The following is a 27,582-nucleotide window of genomic DNA, read 5'->3' as shown; positions in this document are numbered from 1 at the left end:
GAGCATTACTTTCCAACCAAACAAAATTTATAGTTAATCTGCGTGTTGACGTGAAAAATCAGTTTTCAGTGCCGTGACCAGGATTCGAACCTGGGTTACTACGGATTCATATCTAGTAGGTACCACAACGTAGGGTCCTAACCACTAGACGATCACGGCCAATCCATTGGCCATGATGATTTATATTAAAGTAGCTAAACATGAATTTCATTACTTTGTTGTTTCTTCCCAGAAAGAAAATCTGATGCTTCGCGTATTCCCAAGCGGTCAACCCTACCGTTTACTAACGGGACCAGATTTAGTTCAACTTCCGGCAGATGACAAGAATTTTTCTTACATTTATAGTGTGTTCAGGGAACGGCGCGAACGCAGTCCCCCACTACCAAAAATTGTACTCCCGAGTTAATCACATTTGGATTAATCGCAAGGGTCAGCCCATCCTTAGTGCAATGGAAAGGCCTCGCCCTGGAGGAACCACCTTGGTGATCATGGTTGCCTCTGAGCCAGGTAAGTATGATTGTGGATGCTTTTTCACTTTGTTTAATACTTTGTATACAGCAGAACAATATTGACAAAGAGTGTTCAAGTATTTGACTGACGTTTAGAGAATACCACCCACTTTCTTTCATCGACTTGAATTACGAACTCGAGCAAAATATAGTAAATAAAGCTCAGTATTTATTTCATGGTCTTGATCTTTGCAAATACTTTTCAAGAAACAAATTGCTTGTTTTTTTTCATTTGGTCGTCCAATTGGCAAATAAGAAAATAAGAAAATCGACTTTTCATATGAAAATACACGCATCTTCATATTTTAAAAAAAAACATCACATCGAAAGATGAACAGTACTAATTAGTTAACACAATCAAGTACGTATTTTTTTATGCTTTTCTTGATATTACGAAAAAAATACAATTAGAAAAAATTACAAACATGTCTACATGACAGTTTTGCAATTATACATGGTCTTTTATTATACGGTGCTAAGACAATTTCTGTTTTATTCAATATGTTCTCCCTCATAGAGGGTGAGCCGATCCCGGAGGTACTGCAATACCGGGTCAACCCGTGGCGGGAGCAGTGCAAGCACTGTATTCCCACCGTATGCCAAAAATCAGTTTAATATTCTGGGGTCCATTTGAACCCGTATCAGATATTAAGCTGATAAGAACAGATACTACACTTTGATCTTAGCCAAAAGGCCGAGAAGCGATAATGTTACAAGGATTACTGCCCAAAATAACCACTGAGGTTCAACACATTTCCGGTGGTGTACGAAGAATACTCATATCACTCAAAACATTCAAGAAATGCTATAAAATATTGAGTTGTTCATTTTTCCAGACGCGACCACTTGATGCTTATAAAGTTCATTTTCATTTGTTTTATTATGCTCATACTGTATTAAGGGAGATACAATTTACGCTGAAGGCGTTGCAAATTTTACTCTCGTTATCACACTAGGTCCTTTTTTTTCAGAATATGGCTTTGCCACGCCACCTGACGACAAAAGCTCTGAACGATAATTAATCATGATTAAATAACAATAACTAAAAGAATGCAATACGATCATAAAGTCATGACACATCCTCAAATTGACCAACCTCACTTTCACAATTTATTTTGCCATACAAGCAGATGATTTAAGGACACGAATACCTGGAATTATTATTAAGATTTATCTCTTTAGATTTTCAAGAATTTAAATTTGTTTTATCATCTCAACCACTCTGAACACGCTAGTTTCCTTCCGCTATTTCACATGGATTTAACGGAAACGGTCCTCAATGACTGTGTTTGATGCTGTCGAGACAGCTACACTCACAGCCTGTTTCACGCTCAGAAACCAGCGTCTTAACTCGTCATCGTGGGTTGAAAGGAGACAAGTTTCTGGTGGGAAACAAGTCAAGATATACTACAGAAATGATCCTGTGAAGTATGATCTTAAATGCAATGTTATTTTGCAGAACTCTAAATAAGGTTTGTACGATCAATGAGCTTTGGCGTAAATTACAGTGCATAGATCGATATTTCGGAATATTAAATTGAGATTTGCAATACTTGACGCACACAGTACATACATTGTCAGGTCTTGCATTTTGTTCATTTATTGAAACACCGAGAAGCTCTTTAATAGTTATAGAACAAGTGACGAGACCAATTTTGGACACAATAAAGAATCCGCGTGCTCATCAAATCAATTTATTACAGTAATGTATTATCGATTGAGAGCCCATTTATCAGCTGGGTGTTTGGCGTGCACCTATAATCCTGCTTCGGGGAGGCTTGGTAGAGTGGATGGCTTGAGTTTAGGAGCCCTGTTTCGTGATACCGCATGTTGATCAGGTGCCCGCACTAAGCTTGACATCAGCATGGATCTGCTAGAGGAATCTAGTAGGTGCAGGTTAGCTAAGGAGGAGCGTAGTGGGTCAGGAGGGAAACCTAGCAGCCAAAAGTTCCCGTGTTCGGCAGTAGTGGGATCGTGCCAATGAGTGGGCGTCATGCAACAGCCTCAACAAAATAGCCAAACCTCTATCTTTTTTTTTGTCGTTAAAACTACCGAGATCAAACAAACATGCGTTCTACAATATATGGTATCATTAATCAAAGTCCCAGCAATACCCTTTTCAACTAATACCTAAAGAATACATTATATTCCATGTCTCATCTAACTTGGGGAGCAAAAATAAAATTACACCATGCCAACAGCATCCCGTATTCCCAAGCGGTCACCCATCCAAGTACTAACGGGACCCGACATAGCTTAACTTCCGGGAGCTGACGAGACCGGGTGAGTTCTATGTGGTATGGCCGTTGACATCAATTCAGTCGCCATTACCCGACCATATTCGCCTCTAAATCTAGTTCTAATGCTTGCTTACTTTCTGTTCGAAATACACACCAACCTTAGCCAAACAAACGAGGACATATAAGTACATTTGTCAATGGACAACCGAATATAAAATTTGATAATATTTCCAAACGCCACTATTTTTGGCTAACTGTCATTTTTAATTTTCTCGTTCCGGGGATGTCCGATCAATGAGCCAACAATCCAAGTGTCATAAGGCTAACGATTGCTTCCCTTACTTAGCTTGCGTTGCATAAGGATCTCAGAGTCAGAGAGATTAGATAGAGCTGCCCGAAGAAACCACCAACGTACAAGCCTCTCGGCTGTGCCGTGCGCTTCGCGCTTTACTTAGCTTGCGTTGCATAAGGATCTCAGAGCCAGAGAGATTAGATAGAGCTGCCCGAAGAAACCACCAACGTACAAGCCTCTCGGCTGTGCCGTGCGCTTCGCGCACGGCGTTTCAAATATCTTTCAGCAACAAAGAGGTTGGAGGACGTCTAGTAGCCTCTCGGCTGTGCCGTGCGCTTCGCGCACGGCGTTTCAAATATCTTTCAGCAACAAAGAGGTTGGAGGACGTCTAGTAGGCAATATCCAGTAAAAAATACGTTCCTTCCATTTTCAACTAATGCCAAAATAATACATTGTAGTCCATGTAGTATCACCCATCTTGGGAAGCACTTCAATTCAATTGGATTCACAAAAATAAAATAATTCCATGCCAACAGCATCCCGTATTCCCAAGCGGTCACCCATCCAAGTACTAACGGGACCCGACATAGCTTAACTTCCGGGAGCTGACGAGACCGGGTGAGTTCTATGTGGTATGGCCGTTGACATTAAACTAGACGCAATTACCCGACCATATTCGCCTCTAATCTATTACTTGTGCTTGAGATTTATCTTTTTGAAATACACACTAATCTTACCAAAACCACCGAAAAACTATCAGTTTGTCATTTTACAAATGTTGTCAGTATGTAGTAGTAGAATATCTTTGTTTCCGCATACAGACGTTTTTAATTTTTCATTTATTCAAAGTGCCCAATCAGAAGACCGGGCGTTAAAAAAATAAGTCATATAGACTCATCAATGCTCCTAACCACGGAAATCTTTAGTAAAAGGCGAAAGATTTATCCGGGTATTGATTAGAAACCAGAGTAAATAACAGTGGTATGCCTTGTATTTATATTCATTTCAAAATTTTGAAGTGCGCTTGTAAGGTTTTTTTTCGAAACATGCGTTTACATATCAAAATCCTTGTGCAATTCTTTATCAATGGGTACAGTTATTTTAAAGTAAATATCATGTATAAAGCTCGTTAACATGTTTTTGAACGAAACAGTTGTGCGCAGTGTTATTTTTGAAAAAAATGAACGATCTTTATGGTACAAGCCCAACACGTAGGTGGTGGGATCAGATGTTTACCCCGACATTCACCCTACAGCGGTTAACAATTTATTGAACTTCCCCTTTAAACATGGTGGAATCTTTTCACCTTGTCATTTGGAATCACCTTTTCAAATATTTTCCCCGTGTTCACAATGTTCCAACTGACTGATATTAATGGCCTTCAGCGAACGAATTAATCAGCCTTGTCTGACGTGCAATACCAACTAAATGGAAACAAAAATCACTTATACGATTTCACTTTCACCGTTTAATGTTATAAACACACTATGCAACACTCCAATTTTTCTAACTGACTGTAATTTTTTTTTTCTTGTACGCTGAAATGCTCCTGATGGAGCTATCAAAAATTGCCGACGACAAAGATTATTTCACTTCATCGTGGCGGGGTATTGGTTAAAATTTTCAACTAGCAATAATCACACCTCGGGAGACCCTCATTGGTTATGATATTGCCACTGCGCAAAGCTAAATTATAATCAGAAAAGCAAGTCTACTTAAGCATTTGCTGAATTCGTTCTGCTTGGACGTGTTGGACCAACAATTTCGTTCAGAAATATTCATTTAGATTACCCTAGGCAAATTTTAATTTCCATCTCCCATTGGACTAATACCAACAGGGGACAGTTCATTACATACATGAAATAATTTTTGTCTTAATATCGGGTCAAATACTTGAAATTCTGTAAATGTGTATTTTTCTTCCATACATTTCAACAACTTCCTGCACACACAAAAAAAGGGAGGGGGAATTTCAGGTTTTCATTCCAAATTGTTTTTCACATTATGAACTATTGAAGTGAGCGAGCATTACTTTCCAACCAAACAAAATTTATAGTTAATCTGCGTGTTGACGTGAAAAATCAGTTTTCAGTGCCGTGACCAGGATTCGAACCTGGGTTACTACGGATTCATATCTAGTAGGTACCACAACGTAGGGTCCTAACCACTAGACGATCACGGCCAATCCATTGGCCATGATGATTTATATTAAAGTAGCTAAACATGAATTTCATTACTTTGTTGTTTCTTCCCAGAAAGAAAATCTGATGCTTCGCGTATTCCCAAGCGGTCAACCCTACCGTTTACTAACGGGACCAGATTTAGTTCAACTTCCGGCAGATGACAAGAATTTTTCTTACATTTATAGTGTGTTCAGGGAACGGCGCGAACGCAGTCCCCCACTACCAAAAATTGTACTCCCGAGTTAATCACATTTGGATTAATCGCAAGGGTCAGCCCATCCTTAGTGCAATGGAAAGGCCTCGCCCTGGAGGAACCACCTTGGTGATCATGGTTGCCTCTGAGCCAGGTAAGTATGATTGTGGATGCTTTTTCACTTTGTTTAATACTTTGTATACAGCAGAACAATATTGACAAAGAGTGTTCAAGTATTTGACTGACGTTTAGAGAATACCACCCACTTTCTTTCATCGACTTGAATTACGAACTCGAGCAAAATATAGTAAATAAAGCTCAGTATTTATTTCATGGTCTTGATCTTTGCAAATACTTTTCAAGAAACAAATTGCTTGTTTTTTTTCATTTGGTCGTCCAATTGGCAAATAAGAAAATAAGAAAATCGACTTTTCATATGAAAATACACGCATCTTCATATTTTAAAAAAAAACATCACATCGAAAGATGAACAGTACTAATTAGTTAACACAATCAAGTACGTATTTTTTTATGCTTTTCTTGATATTACGAAAAAAATACAATTAGAAAAAATTACAAACATGTCTACATGACAGTTTTGCAATTATACATGGTCTTTTATTATACGGTGCTAAGACAATTTCTGTTTTATTCAATATGTTCTCCCTCATAGAGGGTGAGCCGATCCCGGAGGTACTGCAATACCGGGTCAACCCGTGGCGGGAGCAGTGCAAGCACTGTATTCCCACCGTATGCCAAAAATCAGTTTAATATTCTGGGGTCCATTTGAACCCGTATCAGATATTAAGCTGATAAGAACAGATACTACACTTTGATCTTAGCCAAAAGGCCGAGAAGCGATAATGTTACAAGGATTACTGCCCAAAATAACCACTGAGGTTCAACACATTTCCGGTGGTGTACGAAGAATACTCATATCACTCAAAACATTCAAGAAATGCTATAAAATATTGAGTTGTTCATTTTTCCAGACGCGACCACTTGATGCTTATAAAGTTCATTTTCATTTGTTTTATTATGCTCATACTGTATTAAGGGAGATACAATTTACGCTGAAGGCGTTGCAAATTTTACTCTCGTTATCACACTAGGTCCTTTTTTTTCAGAATATGGCTTTGCCACGCCACCTGACGACAAAAGCTCTGAACGATAATTAATCATGATTAAATAACAATAACTAAAAGAATGCAATACGATCATAAAGTCATGACACATCCTCAAATTGACCAACCTCACTTTCACAATTTATTTTGCCATACAAGCAGATGATTTAAGGACACGAATACCTGGAATTATTATTAAGATTTATCTCTTTAGATTTTCAAGAATTTAAATTTGTTTTATCATCTCAACCACTCTGAACACGCTAGTTTCCTTCCGCTATTTCACATGGATTTAACGGAAACGGTCCTCAATGACTGTGTTTGATGCTGTCGAGACAGCTACACTCACAGCCTGTTTCACGCTCAGAAACCAGCGTCTTAACTCGTCATCGTGGGTTGAAAGGAGACAAGTTTCTGGTGGGAAACAAGTCAAGATATACTACAGAAATGATCCTGTGAAGTATGATCTTAAATGCAATGTTATTTTGCAGAACTCTAAATAAGGTTTGTACGATCAATGAGCTTTGGCGTAAATTACAGTGCATAGATCGATATTTCGGAATATTAAATTGAGATTTGCAATACTTGACGCACACAGTACATACATTGTCAGGTCTTGCATTTTGTTCATTTATTGAAACACCGAGAAGCTCTTTAATAGTTATAGAACAAGTGACGAGACCAATTTTGGACACAATAAAGAATCCGCGTGCTCATCAAATCAATTTATTACAGTAATGTATTATCGATTGAGAGCCCATTTATCAGCTGGGTGTTTGGCGTGCACCTATAATCCTGCTTCGGGGAGGCTTGGTAGAGTGGATGGCTTGAGTTTAGGAGCCCTGTTTCGTGATACCGCATGTTGATCAGGTGCCCGCACTAAGCTTGACATCAGCATGGATCTGCTAGAGGAATCTAGTAGGTGCAGGTTAGCTAAGGAGGAGCGTAGTGGGTCAGGAGGGAAACCTAGCAGCCAAAAGTTCCCGTGTTCGGCAGTAGTGGGATCGTGCCAGTGAGTGGGCGTCATGCAACAGCCTCAACAAAATAGCCAAACCTCTATCTTTTTTTTTGTCGTTAAAACTACCGAGATCAAACAAACATGCGTTCTACAATATATGGTATCATTAATCAAAGTCCCAGCAATACCCTTTTCAACTAATACCTAAAGAATACATTATATTCCATGTCTCATCTAACTTGGGGAGCAAAAATAAAATTACACCATGCCAACAGCATCCCGTATTCCCAAGCGGTCACCCATCCAAGTACTAACGGGACCCGACATAGCTTAACTTCCGGGAGCTGACGAGACCGGGTGAGTTCTATGTGGTATGGCCGTTGACATCAATTCAGTCGCCATTACCCGACCATATTCGCCTCTAAATCTAGTTCTAATGCTTGCTTACTTTCTGTTCGAAATACACACCAACCTTAGCCAAACAAACGAGGACATATAAGTACATTTGTCAATGGACAACCGAATATAAAATTTGATAATATTTCCAAACGCCACTATTTTTGGCTAACTGTCATTTTTAATTTTCTCGTTCCGGGGATGTCCGATCAATGAGCCAACAATCCAAGTGTCATAAGGCTAACGATTGCTTCCCTTACTTAGCTTGCGTTGCATAAGGATCTCAGAGTCAGAGAGATTAGATAGAGCTGCCCGAAGAAACCACCAACGTACAAGCCTCTCGGCTGTGCCGTGCGCTTCGCGCTTTACTTAGCTTGCGTTGCATAAGGATCTCAGAGCCAGAGAGATTAGATAGAGCTGCCCGAAGAAACCACCAACGTACAAGCCTCTCGGCTGTGCCGTGCGCTTCGCGCACGGCGTTTCAAATATCTTTCAGCAACAAAGAGGTTGGAGGACGTCTAGTAGCCTCTCGGCTGTGCCGTGCGCTTCGCGCACGGCGTTTCAAATATCTTTCAGCAACAAAGAGGTTGGAGGACGTCTAGTAGGCAATATCCAGTAAAAAATACGTTCCTTCCATTTTCAACTAATGCCAAAATAATACATTGTAGTCCATGTAGTATCACCCATCTTGGGAAGCACTTCAATTCAATTGGATTCACAAAAATAAAATAATTCCATGCCAACAGCATCCCGTATTCCCAAGCGGTCACCCATCCAAGTACTAACGGGACCCGACATAGCTTAACTTCCGGGAGCTGACGAGACCGGGTGAGTTCTATGTGGTATGGCCGTTGACATTAAACTAGACGCAATTACCCGACCATATTCGCCTCTAATCTATTACTTGTGCTTGAGATTTATCTTTTTGAAATACACACTAATCTTACCAAAACCACCGAAAAACTATCAGTTTGTCATTTTACAAATGTTGTCAGTATGTAGTAGTAGAATATCTTTGTTTCCGCATACAGACGTTTTTAATTTTTCATTTATTCAAAGTGCCCAATCAGAAGACCGGGCGTTAAAAAAATAAGTCATATAGACTCATCAATGCTCCTAACCACGGAAATCTTTAGTAAAAGGCGAAAGATTTATCCGGGTATTGATTAGAAACCAGAGTAAATAACAGTGGTATGCCTTGTATTTATATTCATTTCAAAATTTTGAAGTGCGCTTGTAAGGTTTTTTTTCGAAACATGCGTTTACATATCAAAATCCTTGTGCAATTCTTTATCAATGGGTACAGTTATTTTAAAGTAAATATCATGTATAAAGCTCGTTAACATGTTTTTGAACGAAACAGTTGTGCGCAGTGTTATTTTTGAAAAAAATGAACGATCTTTATGGTACAAGCCCAACACGTAGGTGGTGGGATCAGATGTTTACCCCGACATTCACCCTACAGCGGTTAACAATTTATTGAACTTCCCCTTTAAACATGGTGGAATCTTTTCACCTTGTCATTTGGAATCACCTTTTCAAATATTTTCCCCGTGTTCACAATGTTCCAACTGACTGATATTAATGGCCTTCAGCGAACGAATTAATCAGCCTTGTCTGACGTGCAATACCAACTAAATGGAAACAAAAATCACTTATACGATTTCACTTTCACCGTTTAATGTTATAAACACACTATGCAACACTCCAATTTTTCTAACTGACTGTAATTTTTTTTTCTTGTACGCTGAAATGCTCCTGATGGAGCTATCAAAAATTGCCGACGACAAAGATTATTTCACTTCATCGTGGCGGGGTATTGGTTAAAGTTTTCAACTAGCAATAATCACACCTCGGGAGACCCTCATTGGTTATGATATTGCCACTGCGCAAAGCTAAATTATAATCAGAAAAGCAAGTCTACTTAAGCATTTGCTGAATTCGTTCTGCTTGGACGTGTTGGACCAACAATTTCGTTCAGAAATATTCATTTAGATTACCCTAGGCAAATTTTAATTTCCATCTCCCATTGGACTAATACCAACAGGGGACAGTTCATTACATACATGAAATAATTTTTGTCTTAATATCGGGTCAAATACTTGAAATTCTGTAAATGTGTATTTTTCTTCCATACATTTCAACAACTTCCTGCACACACAAAAAAAGGGAGGGGGAATTTCAGGTTTTCATTCCAAATTGTTTTTCACATTATGAACTATTGAAGTGAGCGAGCATTACTTTCCAACCAAACAAAATTTATAGTTAATCTGCGTGTTGACGTGAAAAATCAGTTTTCAGTGCCGTGACCAGGATTCGAACCTGGGTTACTACGGATTCATATCTAGTAGGTACCACAACGTAGGGTCCTAACCACTAGACGATCACGGCCAATCCATTGGCCATGATGATTTATATTAAAGTAGCTAAACATGAATTTCATTACTTTGTTGTTTCTTCCCAGAAAGAAAATCTGATGCTTCGCGTATTCCCAAGCGGTCAACCCTACCGTTTACTAACGGGACCAGATTTAGTTCAACTTCCGGCAGATGACAAGAATTTTTCTTACATTTATAGTGTGTTCAGGGAACGGCGCGAACGCAGTCCCCCACTACCAAAAATTGTACTCCCGAGTTAATCACATTTGGATTAATCGCAAGGGTCAGCCCATCCTTAGTGCAATGGAAAGGCCTCGCCCTGGAGGAACCACCTTGGTGATCATGGTTGCCTCTGAGCCAGGTAAGTATGATTGTGGATGCTTTTTCACTTTGTTTAATACTTTGTATACAGCAGAACAATATTGACAAAGAGTGTTCAAGTATTTGACTGACGTTTAGAGAATACCACCCACTTTCTTTCATCGACTTGAATTACGAACTCGAGCAAAATATAGTAAATAAAGCTCAGTATTTATTTCATGGTCTTGATCTTTGCAAATACTTTTCAAGAAACAAATTGCTTGTTTTTTTTCATTTGGTCGTCCAATTGGCAAATAAGAAAATAAGAAAATCGACTTTTCATATGAAAATACACGCATCTTCATATTTTAAAAAAAAACATCACATCGAAAGATGAACAGTACTAATTAGTTAACACAATCAAGTACGTATTTTTTTATGCTTTTCTTGATATTACGAAAAAAATACAATTAGAAAAAATTACAAACATGTCTACATGACAGTTTTGCAATTATACATGGTCTTTTATTATACGGTGCTAAGACAATTTCTGTTTTATTCAATATGTTCTCCCTCATAGAGGGTGAGCCGATCCCGGAGGTACTGCAATACCGGGTCAACCCGTGGCGGGAGCAGTGCAAGCACTGTATTCCCACCGTATGCCAAAAATCAGTTTAATATTCTGGGGTCCATTTGAACCCGTATCAGATATTAAGCTGATAAGAACAGATACTACACTTTGATCTTAGCCAAAAGGCCGAGAAGCGATAATGTTACAAGGATTACTGCCCAAAATAACCACTGAGGTTCAACACATTTCCGGTGGTGTACGAAGAATACTCATATCACTCAAAACATTCAGGAAATGCTATAAAATATTGAGTTGTTCATTTTTCCAGACGCGACCACTTGATGCTTATAAAGTTCATTTTCATTTGTTTTATTATGCTCATACTGTATTAAGGGAGATACAATTTACGCTGAAGGCGTTGCAAATTTTACTCTCGTTATCACACTAGGTCCTTTTTTTTCAGAATATGGCTTTGCCACGCCACCTGACGACAAAAGCTCTGAACGATAATTAATCATGATTAAATAACAATAACTAAAAGAATGCAATACGATCATAAAGTCATGACACATCCTCAAATTGACCAACCTCACTTTCACAATTTATTTTGCCATACAAGCAGATGATTTAAGGACACGAATACCTGGAATTATTATTAAGATTTATCTCTTTAGATTTTCAAGAATTTAAATTTGTTTTATCATCTCAACCACTCTGAACACGCTAGTTTCCTTCCGCTATTTCACATGGATTTAACGGAAACGGTCCTCAATGACTGTGTTTGATGCTGTCGAGACAGCTACACTCACAGCCTGTTTCACGCTCAGAAACCAGCGTCTTAACTCGTCATCGTGGGTTGAAAGGAGACAAGTTTCTGGTGGGAAACAAGTCAAGATATACTACAGAAATGATCCTGTGAAGTATGATCTTAAATGCAATGTTATTTTGCAGAACTCTAAATAAGGTTTGTACGATCAATGAGCTTTGGCGTAAATTACAGTGCATAGATCGATATTTCGGAATATTAAATTGAGATTTGCAATACTTGACGCACACAGTACATACATTGTCAGGTCTTGCATTTTGTTCATTTATTGAAACACCGAGAAGCTCTTTAATAGTTATAGAACAAGTGACGAGACCAATTTTGGACACAATAAAGAATCCGCGTGCTCATCAAATCAATTTATTACAGTAATGTATTATCGATTGAGAGCCCATTTATCAGCTGGGTGTTTGGCGTGCACCTATAATCCTGCTTCGGGGAGGCTTGGTAGAGTGGATGGCTTGAGTTTAGGAGCCCTGTTTCGTGATACCGCATGTTGATCAGGTGCCCGCACTAAGCTTGACATCAGCATGGATCTGCTAGAGGAATCTAGTAGGTGCAGGTTAGCTAAGGAGGAGCGTAGTGGGTCAGGAGGGAAACCTAGCAGCCAAAAGTTCCCGTGTTCGGCAGTAGTGGGATCGTGCCAGTGAGTGGGCGTCATGCAACAGCCTCAACAAAATAGCCAAACCTCTATCTTTTTTTTTGTCGTTAAAACTACCGAGATCAAACAAACATGCGTTCTACAATATATGGTATCATTAATCAAAGTCCCAGCAATACCCTTTTCAACTAATACCTAAAGAATACATTATATTCCATGTCTCATCTAACTTGGGGAGCAAAAATAAAATTACACCATGCCAACAGCATCCCGTATTCCCAAGCGGTCACCCATCCAAGTACTAACGGGACCCGACATAGCTTAACTACCGGGAGCTGACGAGACCGGGTGAGTTCTATGTGGTATGGCCGTTGACATCAATTCAGTCGCCATTACCCGACCATATTCGCCTCTAAATCTAGTTCTAATGCTTGCTTACTTTCTGTTCGAAATACACACCAACCTTAGCCAAACAAACGAGGACATATAAGTACATTTGTCAATGGACAACCGAATATAAAATTTGATAATATTTCCAAACGCCACTATTTTTGGCTAACTGTCATTTTTAATTTTCTCGTTCCGGGGATGTCCGATCAATGAGCCAACAATCCAAGTGTCATAAGGCTAACGATTGCTTCCCTTACTTAGCTTGCGTTGCATAAGGATCTCAGAGTCAGAGAGATTAGATAGAGCTGCCCGAAGAAACCACCAACGTACAAGCCTCTCGGCTGTGCCGTGCGCTTCGCGCTTTACTTAGCTTGCGTTGCATAAGGATCTCAGAGCCAGAGAGATTAGATAGAGCTGCCCGAAGAAACCACCAACGTACAAGCCTCTCGGCTGTGCCGTGCGCTTCGCGCACGGCGTTTCAAATATCTTTCAGCAACAAAGAGGTTGGAGGACGTCTAGTAGCCTCTCGGCTGTGCCGTGCGCTTCGCGCACGGCGTTTCAAATATCTTTCAGCAACAAAGAGGTTGGAGGACGTCTAGTAGGCAATATCCAGTAAAAAATACGTTCCTTCCATTTTCAACTAATGCCAAAATAATACATTGTAGTCCATGTAGTATCACCCATCTTGGGAAGCACTTCAATTCAATTGGATTCACAAAAATAAAATAATTCCATGCCAACAGCATCCCGTATTCCCAAGCGGTCACCCATCCAAGTACTAACGGGACCCGACATAGCTTAACTTCCGGGAGCTGACGAGACCGGGTGAGTTCTATGTGGTATGGCCGTTGACATTAAACTAGACGCAATTACCCGACCATATTCGCCTCTAATCTATTACTTGTGCTTGAGATTTATCTTTTTGAAATACACACTAATCTTACCAAAACCACCGAAAAACTATCAGTTTGTCATTTTACAAATGTTGTCAGTATGTAGTAGTAGAATATCTTTGTTTCCGCATACAGACGTTTTTAATTTTTCATTTATTCAAAGTGCCCAATCAGAAGACCGGGCGTTAAAAAAATAAGTCATATAGACTCATCAATGCTCCTAACCACGGAAATCTTTAGTAAAAGGCGAAAGATTTATCCGGGTATTGATTAGAAACCAGAGTAAATAACAGTGGTATGCCTTGTATTTATATTCATTTCAAAATTTTGAAGTGCGCTTGTAAGGTTTTTTTTCGAAACATGCGTTTACATATCAAAATCCTTGTGCAATTCTTTATCAATGGGTACAGTTATTTTAAAGTAAATATCATGTATAAAGCTCGTTAACATGTTTTTGAACGAAACAGTTGTGCGCAGTGTTATTTTTGAAAAAAATGAACGATCTTTATGGTACAAGCCCAACACGTAGGTGGTGGGATCAGATGTTTACCCCGACATTCACCCTACAGCGGTTAACAATTTATTGAACTTCCCCTTTAAACATGGTGGAATCTTTTCACCTTGTCATTTGGAATCACCTTTTCAAATATTTTCCCCGTGTTCACAATGTTCCAACTGACTGATATTAATGGCCTTCAGCGAACGAATTAATCAGCCTTGTCTGACGTGCAATACCAACTAAATGGAAACAAAAATCACTTATACGATTTCACTTTCACCGTTTAATGTTATAAACACACTATGCAACACTCCAATTTTTCTAACTGACTGTAATTTTTTTTTTCTTGTACGCTGAAATGCTCCTGATGGAGCTATCAAAAATTGCCGACGACAAAGATTATTTCACTTCATCGTGGCGGGGTATTGGTTAAAGTTTTCAACTAGCAATAATCACACCTCGGGAGACCCTCATTGGTTATGATATTGCCACTGCGCAAAGCTAAATTATAATCAGAAAAGCAAGTCTACTTAAGCATTTGCTGAATTCGTTCTGCTTGGACGTGTTGGACCAACAATTTCGTTCAGAAATATTCATTTAGATTACCCTAGGCAAATTTTAATTTCCATCTCCCATTGGACTAATACCAACAGGGGACAGTTCATTACATACATGAAATAATTTTTGTCTTAATATCGGGTCAAATACTTGAAATTCTGTAAATGTGTATTTTTCTTCCATACATTTCAACAACTTCCTGCACACACAAAAAAAGGGAGGGGGAATTTCAGGTTTTCATTCCAAATTGTTTTTCACATTATGAACTATTGAAGTGAGCGAGCATTACTTTCCAACCAAACAAAATTTATAGTTAATCTGCGTGTTGACGTGAAAAATCAGTTTTCAGTGCCGTGACCAGGATTCGAACCTGGGTTACTACGGATTCATATCTAGTAGGTACCACAACGTAGGGTCCTAACCACTAGACGATCACGGCCAATCCATTGGCCATGATGATTTATATTAAAGTAGCTAAACATGAATTTCATTACTTTGTTGTTTCTTCCCAGAAAGAAAATCTGATGCTTCGCGTATTCCCAAGCGGTCAACCCTACCGTTTACTAACGGGACCAGATTTAGTTCAACTTCCGGCAGATGACAAGAATTTTTCTTACATTTATAGTGTGTTCAGGGAACGGCGCGAACGCAGTCCCCCACTACCAAAAATTGTACTCCCGAGTTAATCACATTTGGATTAATCGCAAGGGTCAGCCCATCCTTAGTGCAATGGAAAGGCCTCGCCCTGGAGGAACCACCTTGGTGATCATGGTTGCCTCTGAGCCAGGTAAGTATGATTGTGGATGCTTTTTCACTTTGTTTAATACTTTGTATACAGCAGAACAATATTGACAAAGAGTGTTCAAGTATTTGACTGACGTTTAGAGAATACCACCCACTTTCTTTCATCGACTTGAATTACGAACTCGAGCAAAATATAGTAAATAAAGCTCAGTATTTATTTCATGGTCTTGATCTTTGCAAATACTTTTCAAGAAACAAATTGCTTGTTTTTTTTCATTTGGTCGTCCAATTGGCAAATAAGAAAATAAGAAAATCGACTTTTCATATGAAAATACACGCATCTTCATATTTTTAAAAAAAACATCACATCGAAAGATGAACAGTACTAATTAGTTAACACAATCAAGTACGTATTTTTTTATGCTTTTCTTGATATTACGAAAAAAATACAATTAGAAAAAATTACAAACATGTCTACATGACAGTTTTGCAATTATACATGGTCTTTTATTATACGGTGCTAAGACAATTTCTGTTTTATTCAATATGTTCTCCCTCATAGAGGGTGAGCCGATCCCGGAGGTACTGCAATACCGGGTCAACCCGTGGCGGGAGCAGTGCAAGCACTGTATTCCCACCGTATGCCAAAAATCAGTTTAATATTCTGGGGTCCATTTGAACCCGTATCAGATATTAAGCTGATAAGAACAGATACTACACTTTGATCTTAGCCAAAAGGCCGAGAAGCGATAATGTTACAAGGATTACTGCCCAAAATAACCACTGAGGTTCAACACATTTCCGGTGGTGTACGAAGAATACTCATATCACTCAAAACATTCAAGAAATGCTATAAAATATTGAGTTGTTCATTTTTCCAGACGCGACCACTTGATGCTTATAAAGTTCATTTTCATTTGTTTTATTATGCTCATACTGTATTAAGGGAGATACAATTTACGCTGAAGGCGTTGCAAATTTTACTCTCGTTATCACACTAGGTCCTTTTTTTTCAGAATATGGCTTTGCCACGCCACCTGACGACAAAAGCTCTGAACGATAATTAATCATGATTAAATAACAATAACTAAAAGAATGCAATACGATCATAAAGTCATGACACATCCTCAAATTGACCAACCTCACTTTCACAATTTATTTTGCCATACAAGCAGATGATTTAAGGACACGAATACCTGGAATTATTATTAAGATTTATCTCTTTAGATTTTCAAGAATTTAAATTTGTTTTATCATCTCAACCACTCTGAACACGCTAGTTTCCTTCCGCTATTTCACATGGATTTAACGGAAACGGTCCTCAATGACTGTGTTTGATGCTGTCGAGACAGCTACACTCACAGCCTGTTTCACGCTCAGAAACCAGCGTCTTAACTCGTCATCGTGGGTTGAAAGGAGACAAGTTTCTGGTGGGAAACAAGTCAAGATATACTACAGAAATGATCCTGTGAAGTATGATCTTAAATGCAATGTTATTTTGCAGAACTCTAAATAAGGTTTGTACGATCAATGAGCTTTGGCGTAAATTACAGTGCATAGATCGATATTTCGGAATATTAAATTGAGATTTGCAATACTTGACGCACACAGTACATACATTGTCAGGTCTTGCATTTTGTTCATTTATTGAAACACCGAGAAGCTCTTTAATAGTTATAGAACAAGTGACGAGACCAATTTTGGACACAATAAAGAATCCGCGTGCTCATCAAATCAATTTATTACAGTAATGTATTATCGATTGAGAGCCCATTTATCAGCTGGGTGTTTGGCGTGCACCTATAATCCTGCTTCGGGGAGGCTTGGTAGAGTGGATGGCTTGAGTTTAGGAGCCCTGTTTCGTGATACCGCATGTTGATCAGGTGCCCGCACTAAGCTTGACATCAGCATGGATCTGCTAGAGGAATCTAGTAGGTGCAGGTTAGCTAAGGAGGAGCGTAGTGGGTCAGGAGGGAAACCTAGCAGCCAAAAGTTCCCGTGTTCGGCAGTAGTGGGATCGTGCCAGTGAGTGGGCGTCATGCAACAGCCTCAACAAAATAGCCAAACCTCTATCTTTTTTTTTGTCGTTAAAACTACCGAGATCAAACAAACATGCGTTCTACAATATATGGTATCATTAATCAAAGTCCCAGCAATACCCTTTTCAACTAATACCTAAAGAATACATTATATTCCATGTCTCATCTAACTTGGGGAGCAAAAATAAAATTACACCATGCCAACAGCATCCCGTATTCCCAAGCGGTCACCCATCCAAGTACTAACGGGACCCGACATAGCTTAACTTCCGGGAGCTGACGAGACCGGGTGAGTTCTATGTGGTATGGCCGTTGACATCAATTCAGTCGCCATTACCCGACCATATTCGCCTCTAAATCTAGTTCTAATGCTTGCTTACTTTCTGTTCGAAATACACACCAACCTTAGCCAAACAAACGAGGACATATAAGTACATTTGTCAATGGACAACCGAATATAAAATTTGATAATATTTCCAAACGCCACTATTTTTGGCTAACTGTCATTTTTAATTTTCTCGTTCCGGGGATGTCCGATCAATGAGCCAACAATCCAAGTGTCATAAGGCTAACGATTGCTTCCCTTACTTAGCTTGCGTTGCATAAGGATCTCAGAGTCAGAGAGATTAGATAGAGCTGCCCGAAGAAACCACCAACGTACAAGCCTCTCGGCTGTGCCGTGCGCTTCGCGCTTTACTTAGCTTGCGTTGCATAAGGATCTCAGAGCCAGAGAGATTAGATAGAGCTGCCCGAAGAAACCACCAACGTACAAGCCTCTCGGCTGTGCCGTGCGCTTCGCGCACGGCGTTTCAAATATCTTTCAGCAACAAAGAGGTTGGAGGACGTCTAGTAGCCTCTCGGCTGTGCCGTGCGCTTCGCGCACGGCGTTTCAAATATCTTTCAGCAACAAAGAGGTTGGAGGACGTCTAGTAGGCAATATCCAGTAAAAAATACGTTCCTTCCATTTTCAACTAATGCCAAAATAATACATTGTAGTCCATGTAGTATCACCCATCTTGGGAAGCACTTCAATTCAATTGGATTCACAAAAATAAAATAATTCCATGCCAACAGCATCCCGTATTCCCAAGCGGTCACCCATCCAAGTACTAACGGGACCCGACATAGCTTAACTTCCGGGAGCTGACGAGACCGGGTGAGTTCTATGTGGTATGGCCGTTGACATTAAACTAGACGCAATTACCCGACCATATTCGCCTCTAATCTATTACTTGTGCTTGAGATTTATCTTTTTGAAATACACACTAATCTTACCAAAACCACCGAAAAACTATCAGTTTGTCATTTTACAAATGTTGTCAGTATGTAGTAGTAGAATATCTTTGTTTCCGCATACAGACGTTTTTAATTTTTCATTTATTCAAAGTGCCCAATCAGAAGACCGGGCGTTAAAAAAATAAGTCATATAGACTCATCAATGCTCCTAACCACGGAAATCTTTAGTAAAAGGCGAAAGATTTATCCGGGTATTGATTAGAAACCAGAGTAAATAACAGTGGTATGCCTTGTATTTATATTCATTTCAAAATTTTGAAGTGCGCTTGTAAGGTTTTTTTTCGAAACATGCGTTTACATATCAAAATCCTTGTGCAATTCTTTATCAATGGGTACAGTTATTTTAAAGTAAATATCATGTATAAAGCTCGTTAACATGTTTTTGAACGAAACAGTTGTGCGCAGTGTTATTTTTGAAAAAAATGAACGATCTTTATGGTACAAGCCCAACACGTAGGTGGTGGGATCAGATGTTTACCCCGACATTCACCCTACAGCGGTTAACAATTTATTGAACTTCCCCTTTAAACATGGTGGAATCTTTTCACCTTGTCATTTGGAATCACCTTTTCAAATATTTTCCCCGTGTTCACAATGTTCCAACTGACTGATATTAATGGCCTTCAGCGAACGAATTAATCAGCCTTGTCTGACGTGCAATACCAACTAAATGGAAACAAAAATCACTTATACGATTTCACTTTCACCGTTTAATGTTATAAACACACTATGCAACACTCCAATTTTTCTAACTGACTGTAATTTTTTTTTTCTTGTACGCTGAAATGCTCCTGATGGAGCTATCAAAAATTGCCGACGACAAAGATTATTTCACTTCATCGTGGCGGGGTATTGGTTAAAGTTTTCAACTAGCAATAATCACACCTCGGGAGACCCTCATTGGTTATGATATTGCCACTGCGCAAAGCTAAATTATAATCAGAAAAGCAAGTCTACTTAAGCATTTGCTGAATTCGTTCTGCTTGGACGTGTTGGACCAACAATTTCGTTCAGAAATATTCATTTAGATTACCCTAGGCAAATTTTAATTTCCATCTCCCATTGGACTAATACCAACAGGGGACAGTTCATTACATACATGAAATAATTTTTGTCTTAATATCGGGTCAAATACTTGAAATTCTGTAAATGTGTATTTTTCTTCCATACATTTCAACAACTTCCTGCACACACAAAAAAAGGGAGGGGGAATTTCAGGTTTTCATTCCAAATTGTTTTTCACATTATGAACTATTGAAGTGAGCGAGCATTACTTTCCAACCAAACAAAATTTATAGTTAATCTGCGTGTTGACGTGAAAAATCAGTTTTCAGTGCCGTGACCAGGATTCGAACCTGGGTTACTACGGATTCATATCTAGTAGGTACCACAACGTAGGGTCCTAACCACTAGACGATCACGGCCAATCCATTGGCCATGATGATTTATATTAAAGTAGCTAAACATGAATTTCATTACTTTGTTGTTTCTTCCCAGAAAGAAAATCTGATGCTTCGCGTATTCCCAAGCGGTCAACCCTACCGTTTACTAACGGGACCAGATTTAGTTCAACTTCCGGCAGATGACAAGAATTTTTCTTACATTTATAGTGTGTTCAGGGAACGGCGCGAACGCAGTCCCCCACTACCAAAAATTGTACTCCCGAGTTAATCACATTTGGATTAATCGCAAGGGTCAGCCCATCCTTAGTGCAATGGAAAGGCCTCGCCCTGGAGGAACCACCTTGGTGATCATGGTTGCCTCTGAGCCAGGTAAGTATGATTGTGGATGCTTTTTCACTTTGTTTAATACTTTGTATACAGCAGAACAATATTGACAAAGAGTGTTCAAGTATTTGACTGACGTTTAGAGAATACCACCCACTTTCTTTCATCGACTTGAATTACGAACTCGAGCAAAATATAGTAAATAAAGCTCAGTATTTATTTCATGGTCTTGATCTTTGCAAATACTTTTCAAGAAACAAATTGCTTGTTTTTTTTCATTTGGTCGTCCAATTGGCAAATAAGAAAATAAGAAAATCGACTTTTCACATGAAAATACACGCATCTTCATATTTTAAAAAAAAACATCACATCGAAAGATGAACAGTACTAATTAGTTAACACAATCAAGTACGTATTTTTTTATGCTTTTCTTGATATTACGAAAAAAATACAATTAGAAAAAATTACAAACATGTCTACATGACAGTTTTGCAATTATACATGGTCTTTTATTATACGGTGCTAAGACAATTTCTGTTTTATTCAATATGTTCTCCCTCATAGAGGGTGAGCCGATCCCGGAGGTACTGCAATACCGGGTCAACCCGTGGCGGGAGCAGTGCAAGCACTGTATTCCCACCGTATGCCAAAAATCAGTTTAATATTCTGGGGTCCATTTGAACCCGTATCAGATATTAAGCTGATAAGAACAGATACTACACTTTGATCTTAGCCAAAAGGCCGAGAAGCGATAATGTTACAAGGATTACTGCCCAAAATAACCACTGAGGTTCAACACATTTCCGGTGGTGTACGAAGAATACTCATATCACTCAAAACATTCAAGAAATGCTATAAAATATTGAGTTGTTCATTTTTCCAGACGCGACCACTTGATGCTTATAAAGTTCATTTTCATTTGTTTTATTATGCTCATACTGTATTAAGGGAGATACAATTTACGCTGAAGGCGTTGCAAATTTTACTCTCGTTATCACACTAGGTCCTTTTTTTTCAGAATATGGCTTTGCCACGCCACCTGACGACAAAAGCTCTGAACGATAATTAATCATGATTAAATAACAATAACTAAAAGAATGCAATACGATCATAAAGTCATGACACATCCTCAAATTGACCAACCTCACTTTCACAATTTATTTTGCCATACAAGCAGATGATTTAAGGACACGAATACCTGGAATTATTATTAAGATTTATCTCTTTAGATTTTCAAGAATTTAAATTTGTTTTATCATCTCAACCACTCTGAACACGCTAGTTTCCTTCCGCTATTTCACATGGATTTAACGGAAACGGTCCTCAATGACTGTGTTTGATGCTGTCGAGACAGCTACACTCACAGCCTGTTTCACGCTCAGAAACCAGCGTCTTAACTCGTCATCGTGGGTTGAAAGGAGACAAGTTTCTGGTGGGAAACAAGTCAAGATATACTACAGAAATGATCCTGTGAAGTATGATCTTAAATGCAATGTTATTTTGCAGAACTCTAAATAAGGTTTGTACGATCAATGAGCTTTGGCGTAAATTACAGTGCATAGATCGATATTTCGGAATATTAAATTGAGATTTGCAATACTTGACGCACACAGTACATACATTGTCAGGTCTTGCATTTTGTTCATTTATTGAAACACCGAGAAGCTCTTTAATAGTTATAGAACAAGTGACGAGACCAATTTTGGACACAATAAAGAATCCGCGTGCTCATCAAATCAATTTATTACAGTAATGTATTATCGATTGAGAGCCCATTTATCAGCTGGGTGTTTGGCGTGCACCTATAATCCTGCTTCGGGGAGGCTTGGTAGAGTGGATGGCTTGAGTTTAGGAGCCCTGTTTCGTGATACCGCATGTTGATCAGGTGCCCGCACTAAGCTTGACATCAGCATGGATCTGCTAGAGGAATCTAGTAGGTGCAGGTTAGCTAAGGAGGAGCGTAGTGGGTCAGGAGGGAAACCTAGCAGCCAAAAGTTCCCGTGTTCGGCAGTAGTGGGATCGTGCCAATGAGTGGGCGTCATGCAACAGCCTCAACAAAATAGCCAAACCTCTATCTTTTTTTTTGTCGTTAAAACTACCGAGATCAAACAAACATGCGTTCTACAATATATGGTATCATTAATCAAAGTCCCAGCAATACCCTTTTCAACTAATACCTAAAGAATACATTATATTCCATGTCTCATCTAACTTGGGGAGCAAAAATAAAATTACACCATGCCAACAGCATCCCGTATTCCCAAGCGGTCACCCATCCAAGTACTAACGGGACCCGACATAGCTTAACTTCCGGGAGCTGACGAGACCGGGTGAGTTCTATGTGGTATGGCCGTTGACATCAATTCAGTCGCCATTACCCGACCATATTCGCCTCTAAATCTAGTTCTAATGCTTGCTTACTTTCTGTTCGAAATACACACCAACCTTAGCCAAACAAACGAGGACATATAAGTACATTTGTCAATGGACAACCGAATATAAAATTTGATAATATTTCCAAACGCCACTATTTTTGGCTAACTGTCATTTTTAATTTTCTCGTTCCGGGGATGTCCGATCAATGAGCCAACAATCCAAGTGTCATAAGGCTAACGATTGCTTCCCTTACTTAGCTTGCGTTGCATAAGGATCTCAGAGTCAGAGAGATTAGATAGAGCTGCCCGAAGAAACCACCAACGTACAAGCCTCTCGGCTGTGCCGTGCGCTTCGCGCTTTACTTAGCTTGCGTTGCATAAGGATCTCAGAGCCAGAGAGATTAGATAGAGCTGCCCGAAGAAACCACCAACGTACAAGCCTCTCGGCTGTGCCGTGCGCTTCGCGCACGGCGTTTCAAATATCTTTCAGCAACAAAGAGGTTGGAGGACGTCTAGTAGCCTCTCGGCTGTGCCGTGCGCTTCGCGCACGGCGTTTCAAATATCTTTCAGCAACAAAGAGGTTGGAGGACGTCTAGTAGGCAATATCCAGTAAAAAATACGTTCCTTCCATTTTCAACTAATGCCAAAATAATACATTGTAGTCCATGTAGTATCACCCATCTTGGGAAGCACTTCAATTCAATTGGATTCACAAAAATAAAATAATTCCATGCCAACAGCATCCCGTATTCCCAAGCGGTCACCCATCCAAGTACTAACGGGACCCGACATAGCTTAACTTCCGGGAGCTGACGAGACCGGGTGAGTTCTATGTGGTATGGCCGTTGACATTAAACTAGACGCAATTACCCGACCATATTCGCCTCTAATCTATTACTTGTGCTTGAGATTTATCTTTTTGAAATACACACTAATCTTACCAAAACCACCGAAAAACTATCAGTTTGTCATTTTACAAATGTTGTCAGTATGTAGTAGTAGAATATCTTTGTTTCCGCATACAGACGTTTTTAATTTTTCATTTATTCAAAGTGCCCAATCAGAAGACCGGGCGTTAAAAAAATAAGTCATATAGACTCATCAATGCTCCTAACCACGGAAATCTTTAGTAAAAGGCGAAAGATTTATCCGGGTATTGATTAGAAACCAGAGTAAATAACAGTGGTATGCCTTGTATTTATATTCATTTCAAAATTTTGAAGTGCGCTTGTAAGGTTTTTTTTCGAAACATGCGTTTACATATCAAAATCCTTGTGCAATTCTTTATCAATGGGTACAGTTATTTTAAAGTAAATATCATGTATAAAGCTCGTTAACATGTTTTTGAACGAAACAGTTGTGCGCAGTGTTATTTTTGAAAAAAATGAACGATCTTTATGGTACAAGCCCAACACGTAGGTGGTGGGATCAGATGTTTACCCCGACATTCACCCTACAGCGGTTAACAATTTATTGAACTTCCCCTTTAAACATGGTGGAATCTTTTCACCTTGTCATTTGGAATCACCTTTTCAAATATTTTCCCCGTGTTCACAATGTTCCAACTGACTGATATTAATGGCCTTCAGCGAACGAATTAATCAGCCTTGTCTGACGTGCAATACCAACTAAATGGAAACAAAAATCACTTATACGATTTCACTTTCACCGTTTAATGTTATAAACACACTATGCAACACTCCAATTTTTCTAACTGACTGTAATTTTTTTTTTCTTGTACGCTGAAATGCTCCTGATGGAGCTATCAAAAATTGCCGACGACAAAGATTATTTCACTTCATCGTGGCGGGGTATTGGTTAAAATTTTCAACTAGCAATAATCACACCTCGGGAGACCCTCATTGGTTATGATATTGCCACTGCGCAAAGCTAAATTATAATCAGAAAAGCAAGTCTACTTAAGCATTTGCTGAATTCGTTCTGCTTGGACGTGTTGGACCAACAATTTCGTTCAGAAATATTCATTTAGATTACCCTAGGCAAATTTTAATTTCCATCTCCCATTGGACTAATACCAACAGGGGACAGTTCATTACATACATGAAATAATTTTTGTCTTAATATCGGGTCAAATACTTGAAATTCTGTAAATGTGTATTTTTCTTCCATACATTTCAACAACTTCCTGCACACACAAAAAAAGGGAGGGGGAATTTCAGGTTTTCATTCCAAATTGTTTTTCACATTATGAACTATTGAAGTGAGCGAGCATTACTTTCCAACCAAACAAAATTTATAGTTAATCTGCGTGTTGACGTGAAAAATCAGTTTTCAGTGCCGTGACCAGGATTCGAACCTGGGTTACTACGGATTCATATCTAGTAGGTACCACAACGTAGGGTCCTAACCACTAGACGATCACGGCCAATCCATTGGCCATGATGATTTATATTAAAGTAGCTAAACATGAATTTCATTACTTTGTTGTTTCTTCCCAGAAAGAAAATCTGATGCTTCGCGTATTCCCAAGCGGTCAACCCTACCGTTTACTAACGGGACCAGATTTAGTTCAACTTCCGGCAGATGACAAGAATTTTTCTTACATTTATAGTGTGTTCAGGGAACGGCGCGAACGCAGTCCCCCACTACCAAAAATTGTACTCCCGAGTTAATCACATTTGGATTAATCGCAAGGGTCAGCCCATCCTTAGTGCAATGGAAAGGCCTCGCCCTGGAGGAACCACCTTGGTGATCATGGTTGCCTCTGAGCCAGGTAAGTATGATTGTGGATGCTTTTTCACTTTGTTTAATACTTTGTATACAGCAGAACAATATTGACAAAGAGTGTTCAAGTATTTGACTGACGTTTAGAGAATACCACCCACTTTCTTTCATCGACTTGAATTACGAACTCGAGCAAAATATAGTAAATAAAGCTCAGTATTTATTTCATGGTCTTGATCTTTGCAAATACTTTTCAAGAAACAAATTGCTTGTTTTTTTTCATTTGGTCGTCCAATTGGCAAATAAGAAAATAAGAAAATCGACTTTTCATATGAAAATACACGCATCTTCATATTTTAAAAAAAAACATCACATCGAAAGATGAACAGTACTAATTAGTTAACACAATCAAGTACGTATTTTTTTATGCTTTTCTTGATATTACGAAAAAAATACAATTAGAAAAAATTACAAACATGTCTACATGACAGTTTTGCAATTATACATGGTCTTTTATTATACGGTGCTAAGACAATTTCTGTTTTATTCAATATGTTCTCCCTCATAGAGGGTGAGCCGATCCCGGAGGTACTGCAATACCGGGTCAACCCGTGGCGGGAGCAGTGCAAGCACTGTATTCCCACCGTATGCCAAAAATCAGTTTAATATTCTGGGGTCCATTTGAACCCGTATCAGATATTAAGCTGATAAGAACAGATACTACACTTTGATCTTAGCCAAAAGGCCGAGAAGCGATAATGTTACAAGGATTACTGCCCAAAATAACCACTGAGGTTCAACACATTTCCGGTGGTGTACGAAGAATACTCATATCACTCAAAACATTCAAGAAATGCTATAAAATATTGAGTTGTTCATTTTTCCAGACGCGACCACTTGATGCTTATAAAGTTCATTTTCATTTGTTTTATTATGCTCATACTGTATTAAGGGAGATACAATTTACGCTGAAGGCGTTGCAAATTTTACTCTCGTTATCACACTAGGTCCTTTTTTTTCAGAATATGGCTTTGCCACGCCACCTGACGACAAAAGCTCTGAACGATAATTAATCATGATTAAATAACAATAACTAAAAGAATGCAATACGATCATAAAGTCATGACACATCCTCAAATTGACCAACCTCACTTTCACAATTTATTTTGCCATACAAGCAGATGATTTAAGGACACGAATACCTGGAATTATTATTAAGATTTATCTCTTTAGATTTTCAAGAATTTAAATTTGTTTTATCATCTCAACCACTCTGAACACGCTAGTTTCCTTCCGCTATTTCACATGGATTTAACGGAAACGGTCCTCAATGACTGTGTTTGATGCTGTCGAGACAGCTACACTCACAGCCTGTTTCACGCTCAGAAACCAGCGTCTTAACTCGTCATCGTGGGTTGAAAGGAGACAAGTTTCTGGTGGGAAACAAGTCAAGATATACTACAGAAATGATCCTGTGAAGTATGATCTTAAATGCAATGTTATTTTGCAGAACTCTAAATAAGGTTTGTACGATCAATGAGCTTTGGCGTAAATTACAGTGCATAGATCGATATTTCGGAATATTAAATTGAGATTTGCAATACTTGACGCACACAGTACATACATTGTCAGGTCTTGCATTTTGTTCATTTATTGAAACACCGAGAAGCTCTTTAATAGTTATAGAACAAGTGACGAGACCAATTTTGGACACAATAAAGAATCCGCGTGCTCATCAAATCAATTTATTACAGTAATGTATTATCGATTGAGAGCCCATTTATCAGCTGGGTGTTTGGCGTGCA

The 27,582-nt window shown here is 38.9% G+C and overlaps 44 non-coding genes across 44 annotated transcripts; all 44 read right to left on the bottom strand.

Annotated features, from left to right (window-relative positions):
- Positions 1 to 69: 69 nt before the first annotated feature.
- Positions 70 to 159, bottom strand: Trnah-gug. The gene is given in 2 exon segments: positions 70 to 104; positions 123 to 159. It is a non-coding gene; the product is annotated as a tRNA-His (tRNA).
- A 192-nt stretch (positions 160 to 351) lies between these two features.
- Positions 352 to 515, bottom strand: LOC124317654. The gene has a single exon (XR_006912169.1). It is a non-coding gene; the product is annotated as a U1 spliceosomal RNA (small nuclear RNA).
- A 509-nt stretch (positions 516 to 1,024) lies between these two features.
- Positions 1,025 to 1,215, bottom strand: LOC124317699. The gene has a single exon (XR_006912211.1). It is a non-coding gene; the product is annotated as a U2 spliceosomal RNA (small nuclear RNA).
- Positions 1,216 to 1,725: 510 nt separating this feature from the next.
- Positions 1,726 to 1,947, bottom strand: LOC124317743. The gene has a single exon (XR_006912249.1). It is a non-coding gene; the product is annotated as a small nucleolar RNA U3 (small nucleolar RNA).
- Positions 1,948 to 2,701: 754 nt separating this feature from the next.
- On the bottom strand, positions 2,702 to 2,820 carry LOC124317856. Its single transcript, XR_006912355.1, has one exon. It is a non-coding gene; the product is annotated as a 5S ribosomal RNA (ribosomal RNA).
- A 748-nt stretch (positions 2,821 to 3,568) lies between these two features.
- Positions 3,569 to 3,687, bottom strand: LOC124317852. The gene has a single exon (XR_006912351.1). It is a non-coding gene; the product is annotated as a 5S ribosomal RNA (ribosomal RNA).
- Positions 3,688 to 3,890: 203 nt separating this feature from the next.
- On the bottom strand, positions 3,891 to 4,013 carry LOC124317835. Its single transcript, XR_006912335.1, has one exon. It is a non-coding gene; the product is annotated as a U5 spliceosomal RNA (small nuclear RNA).
- Positions 4,014 to 4,587: 574 nt separating this feature from the next.
- Positions 4,588 to 4,729, bottom strand: LOC124317809. The gene has a single exon (XR_006912311.1). It is a non-coding gene; the product is annotated as a U4 spliceosomal RNA (small nuclear RNA).
- Positions 4,730 to 5,133: 404 nt separating this feature from the next.
- On the bottom strand, positions 5,134 to 5,223 carry Trnah-gug. Its single transcript is given in 2 exon segments — positions 5,134 to 5,168; positions 5,187 to 5,223. It is a non-coding gene; the product is annotated as a tRNA-His (tRNA).
- A 192-nt stretch (positions 5,224 to 5,415) lies between these two features.
- Positions 5,416 to 5,579, bottom strand: LOC124317653. The gene has a single exon (XR_006912168.1). It is a non-coding gene; the product is annotated as a U1 spliceosomal RNA (small nuclear RNA).
- A 509-nt stretch (positions 5,580 to 6,088) lies between these two features.
- On the bottom strand, positions 6,089 to 6,279 carry LOC124317697. Its single transcript, XR_006912209.1, has one exon. It is a non-coding gene; the product is annotated as a U2 spliceosomal RNA (small nuclear RNA).
- Positions 6,280 to 6,789: 510 nt separating this feature from the next.
- Positions 6,790 to 7,011, bottom strand: LOC124317742. The gene has a single exon (XR_006912248.1). It is a non-coding gene; the product is annotated as a small nucleolar RNA U3 (small nucleolar RNA).
- Positions 7,012 to 7,765: 754 nt separating this feature from the next.
- LOC124317840 lies at positions 7,766 to 7,884 on the bottom strand. Its single transcript, XR_006912340.1, has one exon. It is a non-coding gene; the product is annotated as a 5S ribosomal RNA (ribosomal RNA).
- A 748-nt stretch (positions 7,885 to 8,632) lies between these two features.
- On the bottom strand, positions 8,633 to 8,751 carry LOC124317827. Its single transcript, XR_006912328.1, has one exon. It is a non-coding gene; the product is annotated as a 5S ribosomal RNA (ribosomal RNA).
- A 203-nt stretch (positions 8,752 to 8,954) lies between these two features.
- On the bottom strand, positions 8,955 to 9,077 carry LOC124317833. The gene has a single exon (XR_006912333.1). It is a non-coding gene; the product is annotated as a U5 spliceosomal RNA (small nuclear RNA).
- Positions 9,078 to 9,650: 573 nt separating this feature from the next.
- On the bottom strand, positions 9,651 to 9,792 carry LOC124317787. The gene has a single exon (XR_006912290.1). It is a non-coding gene; the product is annotated as a U4 spliceosomal RNA (small nuclear RNA).
- Positions 9,793 to 10,196: 404 nt separating this feature from the next.
- Positions 10,197 to 10,286, bottom strand: Trnah-gug. Its single transcript is given in 2 exon segments — positions 10,197 to 10,231; positions 10,250 to 10,286. It is a non-coding gene; the product is annotated as a tRNA-His (tRNA).
- A 192-nt stretch (positions 10,287 to 10,478) lies between these two features.
- On the bottom strand, positions 10,479 to 10,642 carry LOC124317652. Its single transcript, XR_006912167.1, has one exon. It is a non-coding gene; the product is annotated as a U1 spliceosomal RNA (small nuclear RNA).
- A 509-nt stretch (positions 10,643 to 11,151) lies between these two features.
- On the bottom strand, positions 11,152 to 11,342 carry LOC124317696. The gene has a single exon (XR_006912208.1). It is a non-coding gene; the product is annotated as a U2 spliceosomal RNA (small nuclear RNA).
- Positions 11,343 to 11,852: 510 nt separating this feature from the next.
- Positions 11,853 to 12,074, bottom strand: LOC124317741. The gene has a single exon (XR_006912247.1). It is a non-coding gene; the product is annotated as a small nucleolar RNA U3 (small nucleolar RNA).
- A 754-nt stretch (positions 12,075 to 12,828) lies between these two features.
- On the bottom strand, positions 12,829 to 12,947 carry LOC124317604. The gene has a single exon (XR_006912122.1). It is a non-coding gene; the product is annotated as a 5S ribosomal RNA (ribosomal RNA).
- Positions 12,948 to 13,695: 748 nt separating this feature from the next.
- LOC124317815 lies at positions 13,696 to 13,814 on the bottom strand. Its single transcript, XR_006912317.1, has one exon. It is a non-coding gene; the product is annotated as a 5S ribosomal RNA (ribosomal RNA).
- A 203-nt stretch (positions 13,815 to 14,017) lies between these two features.
- Positions 14,018 to 14,140, bottom strand: LOC124317831. The gene has a single exon (XR_006912332.1). It is a non-coding gene; the product is annotated as a U5 spliceosomal RNA (small nuclear RNA).
- A 574-nt stretch (positions 14,141 to 14,714) lies between these two features.
- LOC124317786 lies at positions 14,715 to 14,856 on the bottom strand. Its single transcript, XR_006912289.1, has one exon. It is a non-coding gene; the product is annotated as a U4 spliceosomal RNA (small nuclear RNA).
- A 404-nt stretch (positions 14,857 to 15,260) lies between these two features.
- Trnah-gug lies at positions 15,261 to 15,350 on the bottom strand. The gene is given in 2 exon segments: positions 15,261 to 15,295; positions 15,314 to 15,350. It is a non-coding gene; the product is annotated as a tRNA-His (tRNA).
- Positions 15,351 to 15,542: 192 nt separating this feature from the next.
- LOC124317649 lies at positions 15,543 to 15,706 on the bottom strand. Its single transcript, XR_006912165.1, has one exon. It is a non-coding gene; the product is annotated as a U1 spliceosomal RNA (small nuclear RNA).
- Positions 15,707 to 16,215: 509 nt separating this feature from the next.
- LOC124317695 lies at positions 16,216 to 16,406 on the bottom strand. The gene has a single exon (XR_006912207.1). It is a non-coding gene; the product is annotated as a U2 spliceosomal RNA (small nuclear RNA).
- Positions 16,407 to 16,916: 510 nt separating this feature from the next.
- Positions 16,917 to 17,138, bottom strand: LOC124317740. The gene has a single exon (XR_006912246.1). It is a non-coding gene; the product is annotated as a small nucleolar RNA U3 (small nucleolar RNA).
- A 754-nt stretch (positions 17,139 to 17,892) lies between these two features.
- Positions 17,893 to 18,011, bottom strand: LOC124317804. Its single transcript, XR_006912306.1, has one exon. It is a non-coding gene; the product is annotated as a 5S ribosomal RNA (ribosomal RNA).
- A 748-nt stretch (positions 18,012 to 18,759) lies between these two features.
- Positions 18,760 to 18,878, bottom strand: LOC124317792. Its single transcript, XR_006912295.1, has one exon. It is a non-coding gene; the product is annotated as a 5S ribosomal RNA (ribosomal RNA).
- A 203-nt stretch (positions 18,879 to 19,081) lies between these two features.
- On the bottom strand, positions 19,082 to 19,204 carry LOC124317830. Its single transcript, XR_006912331.1, has one exon. It is a non-coding gene; the product is annotated as a U5 spliceosomal RNA (small nuclear RNA).
- Positions 19,205 to 19,778: 574 nt separating this feature from the next.
- Positions 19,779 to 19,920, bottom strand: LOC124317785. The gene has a single exon (XR_006912288.1). It is a non-coding gene; the product is annotated as a U4 spliceosomal RNA (small nuclear RNA).
- Positions 19,921 to 20,324: 404 nt separating this feature from the next.
- Trnah-gug lies at positions 20,325 to 20,414 on the bottom strand. The gene is given in 2 exon segments: positions 20,325 to 20,359; positions 20,378 to 20,414. It is a non-coding gene; the product is annotated as a tRNA-His (tRNA).
- Positions 20,415 to 20,606: 192 nt separating this feature from the next.
- LOC124317648 lies at positions 20,607 to 20,770 on the bottom strand. Its single transcript, XR_006912164.1, has one exon. It is a non-coding gene; the product is annotated as a U1 spliceosomal RNA (small nuclear RNA).
- A 509-nt stretch (positions 20,771 to 21,279) lies between these two features.
- Positions 21,280 to 21,470, bottom strand: LOC124317694. Its single transcript, XR_006912206.1, has one exon. It is a non-coding gene; the product is annotated as a U2 spliceosomal RNA (small nuclear RNA).
- Positions 21,471 to 21,980: 510 nt separating this feature from the next.
- Positions 21,981 to 22,202, bottom strand: LOC124317739. The gene has a single exon (XR_006912245.1). It is a non-coding gene; the product is annotated as a small nucleolar RNA U3 (small nucleolar RNA).
- A 754-nt stretch (positions 22,203 to 22,956) lies between these two features.
- On the bottom strand, positions 22,957 to 23,075 carry LOC124317780. The gene has a single exon (XR_006912284.1). It is a non-coding gene; the product is annotated as a 5S ribosomal RNA (ribosomal RNA).
- A 748-nt stretch (positions 23,076 to 23,823) lies between these two features.
- On the bottom strand, positions 23,824 to 23,942 carry LOC124317769. The gene has a single exon (XR_006912273.1). It is a non-coding gene; the product is annotated as a 5S ribosomal RNA (ribosomal RNA).
- Positions 23,943 to 24,145: 203 nt separating this feature from the next.
- Positions 24,146 to 24,268, bottom strand: LOC124317829. Its single transcript, XR_006912330.1, has one exon. It is a non-coding gene; the product is annotated as a U5 spliceosomal RNA (small nuclear RNA).
- Positions 24,269 to 24,842: 574 nt separating this feature from the next.
- On the bottom strand, positions 24,843 to 24,984 carry LOC124317808. The gene has a single exon (XR_006912310.1). It is a non-coding gene; the product is annotated as a U4 spliceosomal RNA (small nuclear RNA).
- A 404-nt stretch (positions 24,985 to 25,388) lies between these two features.
- Positions 25,389 to 25,478, bottom strand: Trnah-gug. Its single transcript is given in 2 exon segments — positions 25,389 to 25,423; positions 25,442 to 25,478. It is a non-coding gene; the product is annotated as a tRNA-His (tRNA).
- A 192-nt stretch (positions 25,479 to 25,670) lies between these two features.
- LOC124317647 lies at positions 25,671 to 25,834 on the bottom strand. Its single transcript, XR_006912163.1, has one exon. It is a non-coding gene; the product is annotated as a U1 spliceosomal RNA (small nuclear RNA).
- Positions 25,835 to 26,343: 509 nt separating this feature from the next.
- On the bottom strand, positions 26,344 to 26,534 carry LOC124317693. Its single transcript, XR_006912205.1, has one exon. It is a non-coding gene; the product is annotated as a U2 spliceosomal RNA (small nuclear RNA).
- A 510-nt stretch (positions 26,535 to 27,044) lies between these two features.
- On the bottom strand, positions 27,045 to 27,266 carry LOC124317738. The gene has a single exon (XR_006912244.1). It is a non-coding gene; the product is annotated as a small nucleolar RNA U3 (small nucleolar RNA).
- Between the last annotated feature and the right edge of the window lie 316 nt (positions 27,267 to 27,582).

Source organism: Daphnia pulicaria, unplaced genomic scaffold (assembly GCF_021234035.1).
Source record: "Daphnia pulicaria isolate SC F1-1A unplaced genomic scaffold, SC_F0-13Bv2 h1tg000062l, whole genome shotgun sequence".
Lineage (NCBI taxonomy): Eukaryota > Metazoa > Arthropoda > Branchiopoda > Diplostraca > Daphniidae > Daphnia > Daphnia pulicaria.
The sequence above is the reverse complement of the archived record's forward strand: the minus strand, read 5'-3'. Positions and strand labels throughout refer to the sequence as shown.